Below are 12753 nucleotides of genomic sequence, written 5' to 3'. Positions count from 1 at the left end.
GATGGTGTTCCACCCTCCCCCACTCTGTGCACCAGGCACCGTTGATTGGTGGGCGGGGCGAATGCCTCCACTGTTGCTACGGTCGGCTGCTACATGTCGGCTTGTGGGTTTGGTCGACTCGTCTGCGATCGTAAGTGGCAGTTTTGCTATCCGTGGCTGAGATCATGGTTGGTTTTTGGTCGTGCGTTTCTGCAGTGTCGCTCTGATGGCGTTGCCGGCTGCAGCTGGGGGTTGCTGTGGCGTGCGGCTTCCGTCTGGTCCTCACCAGCTGACCCGCTTCCTCCCGGGTTAGGCTGTGTTTCCACCCCTGGGTAAGCTACCTGCTATTTAGCTTTTGATTTCTTTTATCTGGATCCACCGTTAATGGGTTTTCTGTTTCAGGCACCTGATTGTGTTTGGAGCTGCAGCGCTTTGGACGCTCTGCTGTCTTGTCTTGTCTTGCCGTTGTTTGTTTTGGCCGCTCTCAACTAAACCTGTTGCGGATTGGGCCGGCTGTGTGGGCGGGGCGTTACTCCTCTGGCCCCAGAGAAGGGCATTTGGAAGAGGATGACAACGATTTGTTCCATTGTTTTCTTTTATAGTTTTGTTTTGTGATTGAAGTTACTAATTTGTTTTCTTTTTGTTTGTTTGATTTACTAATTTCTTTTGCATTGCATGTTTCTTATTTTGGAATAATTGAACTTGTCCGTCCTTTTCCTTATGTGTTCCTTTTGTTCCAGGGACCGAGTAGTGGGCCTGAAACCTCATTTTTAAAAGTTTTAAAGAATTGTTTAATAAAATATTGTGCACTGATAAATCTGTGTTCGGGTGCATCTGGTAATTTTTATAGAACAGATCTCCACCTGCTGGTCACAATAAAATTAAATAATCCCAAATATATCATTTAATAAAAGCCTCTCATAAAGATTGGTGGCATTGGCATTAGCAGTTTGCCTTGCAATCAGTGGGTCGCCAGTTTGATCCCTGGTCTACCTTTGAGATTTAATTTTGATATTTTAAAGGCATTATTAAAAAACGAAAGAAACCAAAATATCACACCAGCATTCTATTCTTTGTGAAAATTACTTTTGCGTTCTGGTTAACGGTTTTACATTGTAGATATAAACATCAGCAAAATTTGGACCGTTAATTTTAGGTTAAGTAGCTGCTGGCAATGTTGCAATATTTTTACATGAATTTTATAATTACGTTAGATTTTTACAATAGATTTCTGTGTGTTCTACATTTCATGACTGTCAAAATTACTTGAAATATATGTTATGGTAATTCTATGTATTTTCTACAGTAATAAAGTGCTTTTTATATCAGTCAGTAACTAGGTATTTTCCAATTTTTTACTGCAAATTTACAGATTTTTTGCAGTGTTGACTTACAGTAATTTCATGTATTTTCTACGGTAATATAATGTTTCGGATATTATGGTCAGTAACTGCTGGTATTTTACCATTTTTACCTTAAATTTACAGAGATTTTTTTTTTTTTTTACAGCGTTGAGTCATTGCAAAAAAAAGCTGCAACACAAAAAGCTAGAAAGTCTCTCTGTGGATGCAGAAAAATGTACCAAACTCTGTGATATGTTTTCCCCACAACAGCCCTGAACCTGTCCCGGTGGTTCAGAATAGAGATATTTTTTAAATTCACTAATTATACAACAAACATTACAGACTAACAAAAGTAAAACGGGGTATTGATCTACAAAATATATATCTGGAGAATACAATGAATAACAGCAACAAAAATAAAATAACCAAACAGGAAGGTATGTAATAAAATGGATACATTCAAAACAAAGACAAAACACAGAACATAATCAATTGGGATCACGACAAAAATAATGAAATTTTTTAACATGTGGATTAGGATATACTTCTTTCTTTTAATCTTGGAAGTTATTTTCAAATTTGAATTATTTTTTTCTGTTCTGTATTATTGTTTGATTAACATTGAGTCACAGATATTTTGGGTAGAAGTGGAAAAGGGAGGGAGGGAGGGAAAGATAGTAAGTAAACAAACAAACAAATAAATGAGTTAAAAAATGTGATTTTTTTGGCTTTCCCATTTCCCCTGTCCTCCCCTGGTCTTTGTTTCTGGTGTGGCACTAATTCACCAACAAGGAAATGGAATTTAGAAATATGGAGTATGTTTTATTAAAATATTCAAATTGATTTCTATCTATTGCTGATTGTTGTTCAGCAACAGGTAGGTAGATATCTGTTGCGTGAGAAGATCTAGTCATTGTGAAGTTTTGATTTTTAAAATATTTTTGCAGTTAAGCAGTATTGTTTTCTTGGTGATATTCAGGGGTAAAGACAGTAGGGATTGGGCTTGTTTGGAGTTTATGTTCAGTTCTTGTAGATCAGTGTTTTTCAACCTTTTTTGAGCCAAGGTACATTGTTTTAATTGAAAAAAATCACGAGGCACACCACCAACCAAAAATGGAAACAAAGATACTCTGTAGCTGCCTATATTACATATAGTCATTCTTATCTAAGTCTCTTGAATAGGAATCAAATTAACACAAAAATGTATTTTTATCACATTTTACATTTCTTATTTCTTTTTTTGAACATTCTTTATTTAAGAATATTTTTAATCCAACATATGTACACATGTGTGCATATACATATACATACATACACACACACATTCAAGTACACAGTAAAACTGAAAAAAAAAAAAAAAAACCCAAACAAACAAACAAAAGCCCAGCAAACATTTAAATCCATTTCCATAATTGACCAATTGACATTCTTGAAAGGGGACAACATGGGCTCACCAAAAAGGGTGGTGCACATATCCAATGTCTTCCATCAGAAGAGAAACATGCAAAGGGGACCGACAGCTTTTTATAACCCATAGCATCTTTATCTGTGTGGCCATCCAAAGTGGGAAATAGCCGGAGTCCATACACTCAGAAAAATGTCCATTTTTACATGAAGTTTTGCTGTTATCCTTTCCATTACATACACATTCTTCAATCTCTCTTGCCATTGTTGAAGGGTGGGAGGTAAAGGCTTGAGCCATGACAGAGTTATCATTTTCCTTGCAACCAGTAGAAGGATCTGTAATAACTGGACTTCCCTTTTCCCCAAATTTCCTCCTGGGGTCAAACCCAATATGTAATGCAGTGGGTTCAGTGGTAACGTGAACTTAAATATTTTTTGAATTTCTGTCTGAACCCCCTGCCAGAATGGAATCAATACTGGGCAGTCCCAAAAGATGTGCGTGTGATCCCCAATCTGATTACAGTTCCTCCAGCACAAATTTGTAGCATTTCTGTCATATTTTGAAATACTGAGGGGTGTTTTGAAGAATCTCATTCTTAATTTCCAGTCAAATTCCTTCCAGCCTGGACTGTGGGTGATCTTAAAACCTTTTTCACAAATCTCCTCCCATTCCCCATCTTCAACAACAATATTCATTTCTAGTTCCCACTTTTGCTTCACATCTATAGAATTGTCAGAGAAGTGTGTCCGTAGGTGTTTATATAAATTGGATATGATCTTCCTCTTATTATTTTCCTCTACACTTTTTATCATAAAGTTTTCTAAAGGTAAAGTGTTTTGTTTCACAGCAGACCATTCTTTGTGTGATAAAAGATAATCCCTTAATTGTAAGTACTTATAGAAATCTTTAGAACATAGATCATGTTTATCTTGCAACTGTTTAAATGACTTAAGAATTTCTCCACTAAATAACTGATTAATTCGTGTTAATCCTTTCTGGGCCCATCTCTGATAACCCGTATCCAATTTGTTTGGAAAAAAGTCAGTAATCTTGGCTATTTTTATTATGCGTGATATTGTTAAAGGTGCTCCTACTTTCTTCCTCACTAGAGACCAAATTCTGTATGTACAATTAATCCACTCATTTTCAATTTTCAGATCCTTCCATTTTTTCCCCTCCATAAATGGCACCACTTCAAGAGGTATCAGGGGGCATGCATTGTTCTCCAAACCAATCCAGTTCGTCTCCTCATCCTGTACCAGCCACTCGACTACAACACGAAGTTGTGCTGCCCAGTAGTACAGTTTCAGATTAGGCAGTCCAAGGCCACCTTTTTCTCTTGGGCTTAGTAATAATTTCTGTCTGATTCTTGGTTTCCTCCTTTGCCAAATGAAATTATTAATAATTTTATCCAAAATTTTAAAAGTGGGGGCAGGTATCCAAATAGGTAGTGCCTGAAATAGATACATTATTCTCGGGAGTAAGTTCATTCTCACCGTTTCTATTCTGCCCAAAAGGGACAGAGGAAGAATCTCCCATCTATTCAGGTCGGACTTTATTTGTGTGATTAATCTACCATAATTTCCATTAAATAGTTGCGAGGTTTGTGGTGTAATCATCACACCTAAATATTTGAAACCCTTCTTGGACCAATTAAAATTGACCTCTTTATCTAAACCTGTAGGCCATTTGCCCACTAACATCATGGCTTCAGACTTGGTTTCATTAATTTTGTAGCCTGAGATTTCTCCAAACTCTTTTAAGCTAGACATGAGACTGGGTATTGAGCTCAGAGGGTTAGAAATATACAGAATAATGTCATCTGCATACAATGAGATTTTATGGGTTACTCCTCCTGCTGTTACTCCATGGATTCTAGGATCTGACCGTATCCTTTCTGCCAGAGGCTCGATACTAATAGCAAATAGTAGAGGTGAAAGGGGGCATCCCTGCCTAGTTCCTCTTTTTAAACCAAAGTTCTTTGAGGAGTATCCATTCACCCGTACTTTGGATGTGGGTCCAGAATATAGCACACTTATCCACTTGATGAAATCTCTATGAAATCCCATTTTTTCCAGTGTGTGCTTCAGATACTGCCAGTCCACCCTATCAAATGCCTTCTCAGCATCCAGGCTGAGAAGCATTGAAGGATCCTGTTTTTGTCTCGCCACCAAGATCACATTTAAAGTTCTCCTAATATTATTTATCCCTAGACGACCCGTTATAAACCCTGTTTGGTCTGGTTTGAGTATTGAGTGGATACATTTTTGAATTCGATTTGCCAGTATTGTAGTTAAAATTTTTAAATCACAGCAGAGCAAACTTATTGGTCTGTAAGACGAGCAATTAATGGGGTCTTTACCTTCTTTGGGAATTATAGATATTATTGCTTCTGACCAAGCCTTTGGGGGGTCCGCATTTGTGAGGGCGTAATTAAATACTCTTTGTAATAGGGGTGTGACCTCAGCTTTAAAATGCTTATAAAATTCCGCAGGGAATCCATCAACTCCTGGCACCTTGTTGTTCTTTAAGTTTTTTATGACCTCCTCAATTTCCTGTTTTGTGATTGGATCCCTCATTGCCCTGGCATCACTTTCTGTTAATTTTGATAACTTAATTTTACTCAATTGACTCTCAATCTTCTCCACTTTGCTCTCTATGTCCTCTGAGTCATAAAGTGTCTCATAGTAAGCTGAGAAAGCTTCTGCAATGTCCTTAGGTTGGGACAGTATTTTCCCTGTCAAGGGGTTCATTATCTTTTCCACTGTGCGATCTGCCTGTTTCTTGCGCAACTTTATGTGCATCCCTCTTTAAAACAAAAAAGAGATCTATTCTGGAATAGCTTCCATGAACCTTCGAGAAAAAAGTGTAATCACGTTCTTTCGGGTGGGTTTGACGCCATACATCTACCAGCCTGCTGGTAGATGTATGGTAGTACTAGTGCTAGTAGCCTGCTGGCCCTATTCCCTGATTCATAATACTTTTGATTGGCAAACCGTAATGCCCCCTCTGCCTTATGTGTCAGCAGAATATCCAGTGTTTGTCTGTATTCACCAAGAGATTTTAAAGTAGTTTCATCCTTAGTCTTTTTATGATCCGCCTCCAATTGTCGTATGCAATATTCTAATTCTACTTGTTTTTTATCGCGTTCTCTTTTTATTTGGGATGACAAAGAAATTAGCTTCCCCCTCAGCACAGCTTTAGCAGCTTCCCAAAGGGTGGAGACTGATACTTCCCCATTGTCATTGTGTTCCATGTACTCTGTCCAGTCTGTCTTAATTCTTTGAACTATTTCTGGGTAGTTTAGAAGTGAAACGTTCATTCTCCACTGTTTGGGTTGTTTATCATTCTCTAGGTTTATTTTCATAACAACTGGACTGTGGTCTGATATTGTTATTGGTTCAATATGACAATTTGTAACTTTATGTGCATCCCTCTTTAAAACAAAAAAGAGATCTATTCTGGAATAGCTTCCATGAACCTTCGAGAAAAAAGTGTAATCACGTTCTTTCGGGTGGGTTTGACGCCATACATCTACCAGCCCCATTTCTCCAATCAAACTGGGCAGAATTTTAGCCTTCTGGGACACTGATCTCTGTTCACATGGGTATTTATCCATTTTTTGGTTCATCACACAGTTAAAATCCCCTCCAGCTATTATAAATCCGTCAGCTTTTGTTGTCAGAAGAGCTGAGATGTCCTTGAAGAAGCTAGGATCATCTTGATTAGGCGCATAAATGTTTAAAAGGGATATTTTCACCCCTCCAATTGTACCTATCGCCAAAATATAGCGTCCCTTTTTGTCTTCATACTTGTTCTCTAAAACAAAGCCTAGTGATCTATGACATAAAATGGCAACTCCTCTCTGCCGGCTCCTGTCACTTGAAGCACTGTAAACCTGTCCCACCCACGCCCTTCTGAGTTTATTATGTTCCGTCTCATTAAGGTGGGTTTCCTGAAGCATTGCAATTGAACAGTTCAGTCTTTTCAGCTGGGTCAGGGTTTTATTTCTCTTTATTGGATTATTTAATCCATTAATATTATAAGTGATTACTGTTAATGTATCCATTTTTATAATTTAAGGTTGTTTTTTTTTTTGTTGTTGTTTTCCCTTTTTCTTCCTTTTCGTTTTCCCCCTTCTTCCTCCCCTCTATAAGCATACCTAAATGACTTGTTTCTCCCTCGAAACTGTACTTAATAACTGTAATTAGAGCAATGTCAAAAGCCATAGTTACATAGAGAATATTGTTTGCCGAGAAACACAAAACATTAAAGAAATAAAAGAGTTTTTTTGAACATGAAAAACAACTGTGAACTTCCAATACCCCAGTGGTTTGCCCCTGAAATAAAGTGAACACAAACATAACCATACAAACAAACTCAGGGGGTCCCCACCCCCGATCTTCTTTGGGCAGAGAGACAAGGCTCTCTGGGTGTTGTGCACAAAGTGCCTTGGCGATGGTCCTCCAGGATGTCCCCAAAGTGTCCTCACACCGCCATGGTTGTAAAGTTTGCTTCATCCAATTTCCTCCTTCCCCCGACCCCACCGTTTTGTAGCTTTTATTTTTTCCAACAATTATGTTATAGCCTGAATCTATGTATTTAAGTCAATATTTTATGATAAATGATACTCCCTTACAGGTCTAGTCTTGTTTTTTCTTGTATTCTACAACTATTGTCCATTGTCTTCTATATTCTTTTCCACATGTTTTTTTTTTTTCTATTAACCTTACATCCAGTTCTAGACTTGATTGACATGACGACCCTACTCACGACCAGCAGCTCTCTCCTTTCTGTTGTCACCATGGATGATGGCTCTGATCTCAGCAGGGTTCAGCTGTTGGCTCTTCCTCTTCTTCCCCTGGGTTGTCCATCCATCCCGTGTCAACTCCTCTTCCAGTATCTCTCTGTCCTCCAGGGATGATTCAATGCCGAGATCTTTCAGTGTAGAGTGTGCTGCCAGAAGTGAGGGAAAAAGCTTTGTGCCCCCATTCAAGAAGAGTTTCAGCTGGGCTGGGTATGGTGACTGGGCTTTAATGTTCTTTTCTTTTAGCTTTTTTATTACCTCTCGGACCTTTTTCCTTTTCTTCTGCAAGTCAGGTGAGTAGTCATGGTCGAAATAGATTGTGTGCTCCAGATATTTTATGTTTCTTTGCTTCCAAGCTTGCATCAGCACTCTTTGTTTTACATTAAAGTCCAGAAACCGAGCTATAATGGATCTTGGGGGCGCCACCGCGGCTTTAGGTTTTGGGCCTAACGCTCTATGTGCTCTTTCTAGTTTAATGACAACTTCTTCTGGAAACTCTAGAGAAGAACTCAGAAACTCTGTAATAAAGTTCACCATGTCTTCTTTTTCTGCTCCCTCTGGGACGCCATACAGCCTGATGTTATTACGGCGGAGTCTGTTTTCCATGTCATCACATTTAGCCGTGAGAATAGCTTCTCTTTCTAGCAAGTGTCCCAGTGCTCTCTCCTGCCGTGTACTTCTGTCCTCCGTTGCACTTACTCTGTCCTCCGCCTCAGTCAATCTTCTGTCCAGACCCTCTGTTCGTTTCTTTAAATCCTCCATGGATGATTCTACCCGGTTTAGAGAGCTCTTCAGGTCCCGGAATGAGTCGGTGTTCTCCTGCCGCAGTTTTCGTAATTCCGTTAGCATCGCTGTTTCCCCGCTAGCATCTCCTGTAGCTTTCAACGGTGTAGCTTCGGCTAGCGTTAGCTGTTTGGAGCCCGCTGTAACGTCGTCTTTTCTACCAGCCTTCATATCTTTCTTCTCTGTATTTTGACTGGAACTCAGTCCTTTTGTGCCCTTTCCTTTTAGTTTAGTAGACATTTATCACTTTTCATTACTTTGTAGGCTATTTATTGTGGGTTTGGCGGAGCAGCAAAATTATGCGTCCGTCTTCTCCATTGCCTTCCCGGAAGTCCCCCACATTTCTTATTTCAAGTTGCACTTAGCATATCCACTTCAAAAATGCACCTGAACAGTACCACAACACTGTGGTGTTAAATTTAAAGAAGTTGTAGAAAACATAAAAGTGTTTTACAAACTAATCCACAAGCATTCTTATTGCCAGAATACAGAAAATAATTCTTATTCTGAAAGAAGCAATAATATTTGGAAAACATCTCACTTCATATTCACTGTTACAATAAAGTGCTTTTTATATGTACAAAATGTCAATATATTTTAAATATAAAATGTCTGTATATTTTACCCACCTAGTGTGAAACCTGTGCATGTTTGGATGAAAACAGCTAATTTTCTGGCAGAAATTGAAGAAAGACAAAGCTCTTCCTCAACAGCTCTCAGTCTCTCTCTGTTTTTAGTTTTTATAGTAGCCAGGCTTGAGAAGCTCACTTCACACATATGTTGTGGGAAATGGACTCATGCTCTTTCCAACTACTGCTGAGCTTCACTGTCTTTTCCATCACTGTCATCACAGTCTTGCTAGATACAGTGCTCTCACCGCTACATTCATGCATCACTAATTCTCGTTTTAATGTAAAATGCTCTGTACTGCCATCTAGTGATAAGAAAATTACATGATTACGCCGCTACTACTACAGCAGACACTCGAAAATGGCATTATTTGCAGATAATTTATTTTCAAAATTTTTTTTAAAAAACCAATTACCGTATTTTTCGGACTATTGAGCGCACCATACTAGCACCTTCAATTAAAAAAAAAAAAATGGAAGCTGCTCCCGGTTTTCCATTAGGATCCAGCAGAGTGCTGCGTCCTAATAAATCTGCTGGACGCAGCACTCCGTCTCCAAAGCCGAACCATGGTTTCGTTCACACCGAGCTTAAGTGCAACTTAAAACCTGCATGATATGAGTTTGAAAACATTTCTCCATCGTGCCTGCTGCTAGCATGTGGTTGTTCTAAATGAAAATTAGCGCATTCTTCTTTTATTTACAATTTTGACTTCTAATGCTTCACTTCCTGCTAGAAAGCCCCCTGGTGGTTGAAGAAAAATCCACAGAAAAGCCACACCGGGCTACAATCCACATGGTTCAAAGCTTAGGAAAAAAGTAGCAGTTTATAGTCTGGAAAATATGGTACCGTAGGTGAAATTGAATAATTTCCACGGCACACCTGATGATCACTCGCGGAAAAGTGCTTGAAAAACACTGTTCTAGATTACCAAGTAAGCAGATGGAAGGGGATATTAGGATGTTGTGGCCAGAGAGAACTAGGGTTTGTAACTGTAGCTTGACATAGAATTTAACCTTTTGTGGTGAAGTATTCAGTCAGTTCCTTAAGCTATCAAACTGTATTATGACTCTCAAATTTCCTGCAGCCTGGCTTCTGTCAGTAAAGAAACCGTTACAATTAATAAACATAATGAAAAAACTGAGAAAAGAAGAGGAACAGACAGAGAGGAGGTGTTGTATGTTACAAAATGAAAAGAGAAATACTGGGTGAGAGTGGAGGATGAGGTAGAAAGACTAGGTGTGAATCACGAGGTGATAATGTTTGAATATAACACATAATAGAGAGCTGGGCTGTGAGATATTAAAGGCTGGAGGTTGAGATGTTTATTTCTCCTATGAACAGACAATATCTGTTAGAAATGGATTAATATACACTGATTAAAATATTCTGCCCTATCTACTTAAATAAATTATGCAAATAGTTAGTTGTCTTATTTATGTTTTTCTAGCAAGACTGTTTGTTTATAATGCTTACTTATTTTGCTACATGAAAAAGAAAATCCAAGTAAAGCAAACTTAATTTTGTCAAGTAGATTAAGCAAAGCATAACTTTACTATTAATGTGGTAAATTAAATTTGCAAGCACACTGTGAAATCATTGCTTACAGGGTTCTCAGCACAATGAGCTAGCACCTGCTAGTTAGTAACTTTAGCTAGTGCACAAGGACTGTTAATACTGTGGCGAGTTCAGGACACCAGAGTATCCTGAGCCACTCTCAACTGCAGGATCAGAGTTAAAAGAATCTTGCTGCTGATGCTGTAGGATCAAGCAGAAATACAAATTAGATAATTCTTTGTTTACATGACAAATAACAGTAACTCCATTAATTGTAAACCCTGCTGTTTCACACAATAACAAAATGAGAACCTCTTTAGATTATTCTCAACTAAAAGCATAATATTTAAAACCAAGTGTGTGATTTGTGAAACTTCAATAAAAGTTGATTTCACCATTTTTATGCTTTGGATAACACTAGAACTGCTCTTTACTGAAGTTTCACAAATCAAATAAAAGTTTTACAAATCCCACTATTGGTTTTAAATATTATGCTATTAGTTGAGAATAGGGTTGCACAGTGGCGCAGTTGGTAGAGCTGTTGCCTTGCAGCAAGAAGGTTCTGGGTTCAATTCCCGGCACCGGTCTTTCTGCATGGAGTTTGCATGTTCTCCCTTTGCATGTGTGGGTTTTCTCCCACAGTCCAAAAACATGACTGTCAGGTTAATTGGCCTCTCCAAATTCCCCCTATGTGTGAGTGTGTGTGTGTGCATGGTTGTGTGTCCTGTGTGTCTCTGTGTTTCCCTGCAACAGACTGGCGACCTGTCCAGGGTGTACCCCGCCTCTCGCCTGGTACGCTAGCTGGAGATAGGCACCAGCAACCCTTCCGACCCCACTGAGGGACAAGGGTGTAAGAAAATGGATGGATGGATAGTTGAGAATAATCTAGTCCAGGTTTGAAGAGTCTGGGTGTCATAGTTTTTTAACTAGAGTAAATTAAAAATGCTGATGGTATTGAAAAAATAGGTGGAGGCCATTAGCCATTTCCTGAATTGGAAGGTGCATTTGGAAACCAACTTCAGCTTTGTCTTAAGTGTTATTCTCATCAAATGTATTTTTTCTGCCTACGTCACCAGCAACAGCATTATTTTGTTAACCTACATTAAAAAACATTGTGTAATCAGAGCATATTTTATTTTTCAACCGAAATCAGTTGTAGATTTCTACAACTACAAATTTTCTTCTTTGTTTTTAGGTTTGCTTCAGCAGAAATGGAGTAACGTCTGGGGATGTCCTGAATCTCAAGCATTAACTTCATTTTTTTAGCACAAAATTTTTATTCATATACTGCTGGTCCGTTGGTGCTGGGGAAGTCTGATAACTGATGGGTAGTATTTGGTGTTTTGAAACACCAAATGAAACACAGTAAAGATAATATTGTTTTTTGTTAAGTGGATGAACTTAGACAGGCTCTTAGTACAACCATAAAAATTACTACTTAAATGTTATCTTTGATTTTACAGATTCAGTTATATTAAATTCATTTCACCACAGAAACATTTTTATCAGTGTGCAATGTATTTTATATGTGTTCTAATCTGTAGTAAATGCAGAAACTGATTAAATACTGTGTAAGCGTTACACAGCTGCGGTCTGGTCAACTGGCCTCCCATTCACATGCTCCATGTGTGCTCTCATCCTCTCTGCTCCCAAAACCCTTATTTCCACTTTGACTCATCCCTCTCATAATTTCATTTTGCTAAGCCCTTTCTTCAGCCAACCAGTTCCAACATACATTCATCGTAGCATGAGCCTGCATCTCAGGAGCAGCAGTCTTAGTCACAGCAGAAACAGCATCTTTCTCTGTAAAAAGCTTTCATGATTCTCCTTCAGGAGCCAAGGTTGCAACTTTGTGAGGTGTAAAAGAGAGAGGCTAAATCGGTTCTATTATGAAGGAAGCTCTGCACAGAAACTCTGCAGCAGCAGTCCATATCCAATGGCAACAACAAAAAAAAAACATGCAGAGTGGTTACTATGGCAACCCACCTCACCCATGACCATCTCTGCTCGCTCCCTTCGTCCATCCACTTCTCCTGTAGGATGGAAGGGGCATCAGAAAGCTGTGGTTCCCTTGCATCCCACACAGAAGCAGAAAGAGCGACAAGAAGTGAAAAATGCTAGTCATTTCCTGTTTCTACTCGCCCTGGTCTTATGGTGTATCACCCCACAACCAATCCACGCCTGTTTGAAGCATTGCTAGTCCTTCTCTGTAATCATTCATGTTTTCAGTTCTTTCCTGCTGTCACTGAATG

The 12753-nt window shown here is 38.8% G+C and overlaps 1 protein-coding gene and 1 long non-coding RNA gene across 10 annotated transcripts in view; both read left to right on the top strand.

Moving 5' to 3' along the window:
• The window catches only part of sgsm2 (small G protein signaling modulator 2), a 180601-nt gene that overhangs the window by 61243 nt on the left and 106605 nt on the right, over positions 1-12753 (top strand). The gene's annotated exons all lie outside the window — the stretch shown is intronic.
• On the top strand, positions 185-796 carry LOC145554592 (uncharacterized). Its single transcript, XR_014090579.1, has 2 exons — positions 185-311; positions 382-796. It is a non-coding gene; the product is annotated as an uncharacterized LOC145554592 (long non-coding RNA).

This window comes from Poecilia reticulata, chromosome 13, assembly GCF_904066995.2.
Source record: "Poecilia reticulata chromosome 13, P_reticulata-male-v2, whole genome shotgun sequence".
In the NCBI taxonomy this organism is placed as follows: domain Eukaryota; kingdom Metazoa; phylum Chordata; class Actinopteri; order Cyprinodontiformes; family Poeciliidae; genus Poecilia; species Poecilia reticulata.
This window is presented reverse-complemented; position numbering and strand designations above follow the sequence as displayed.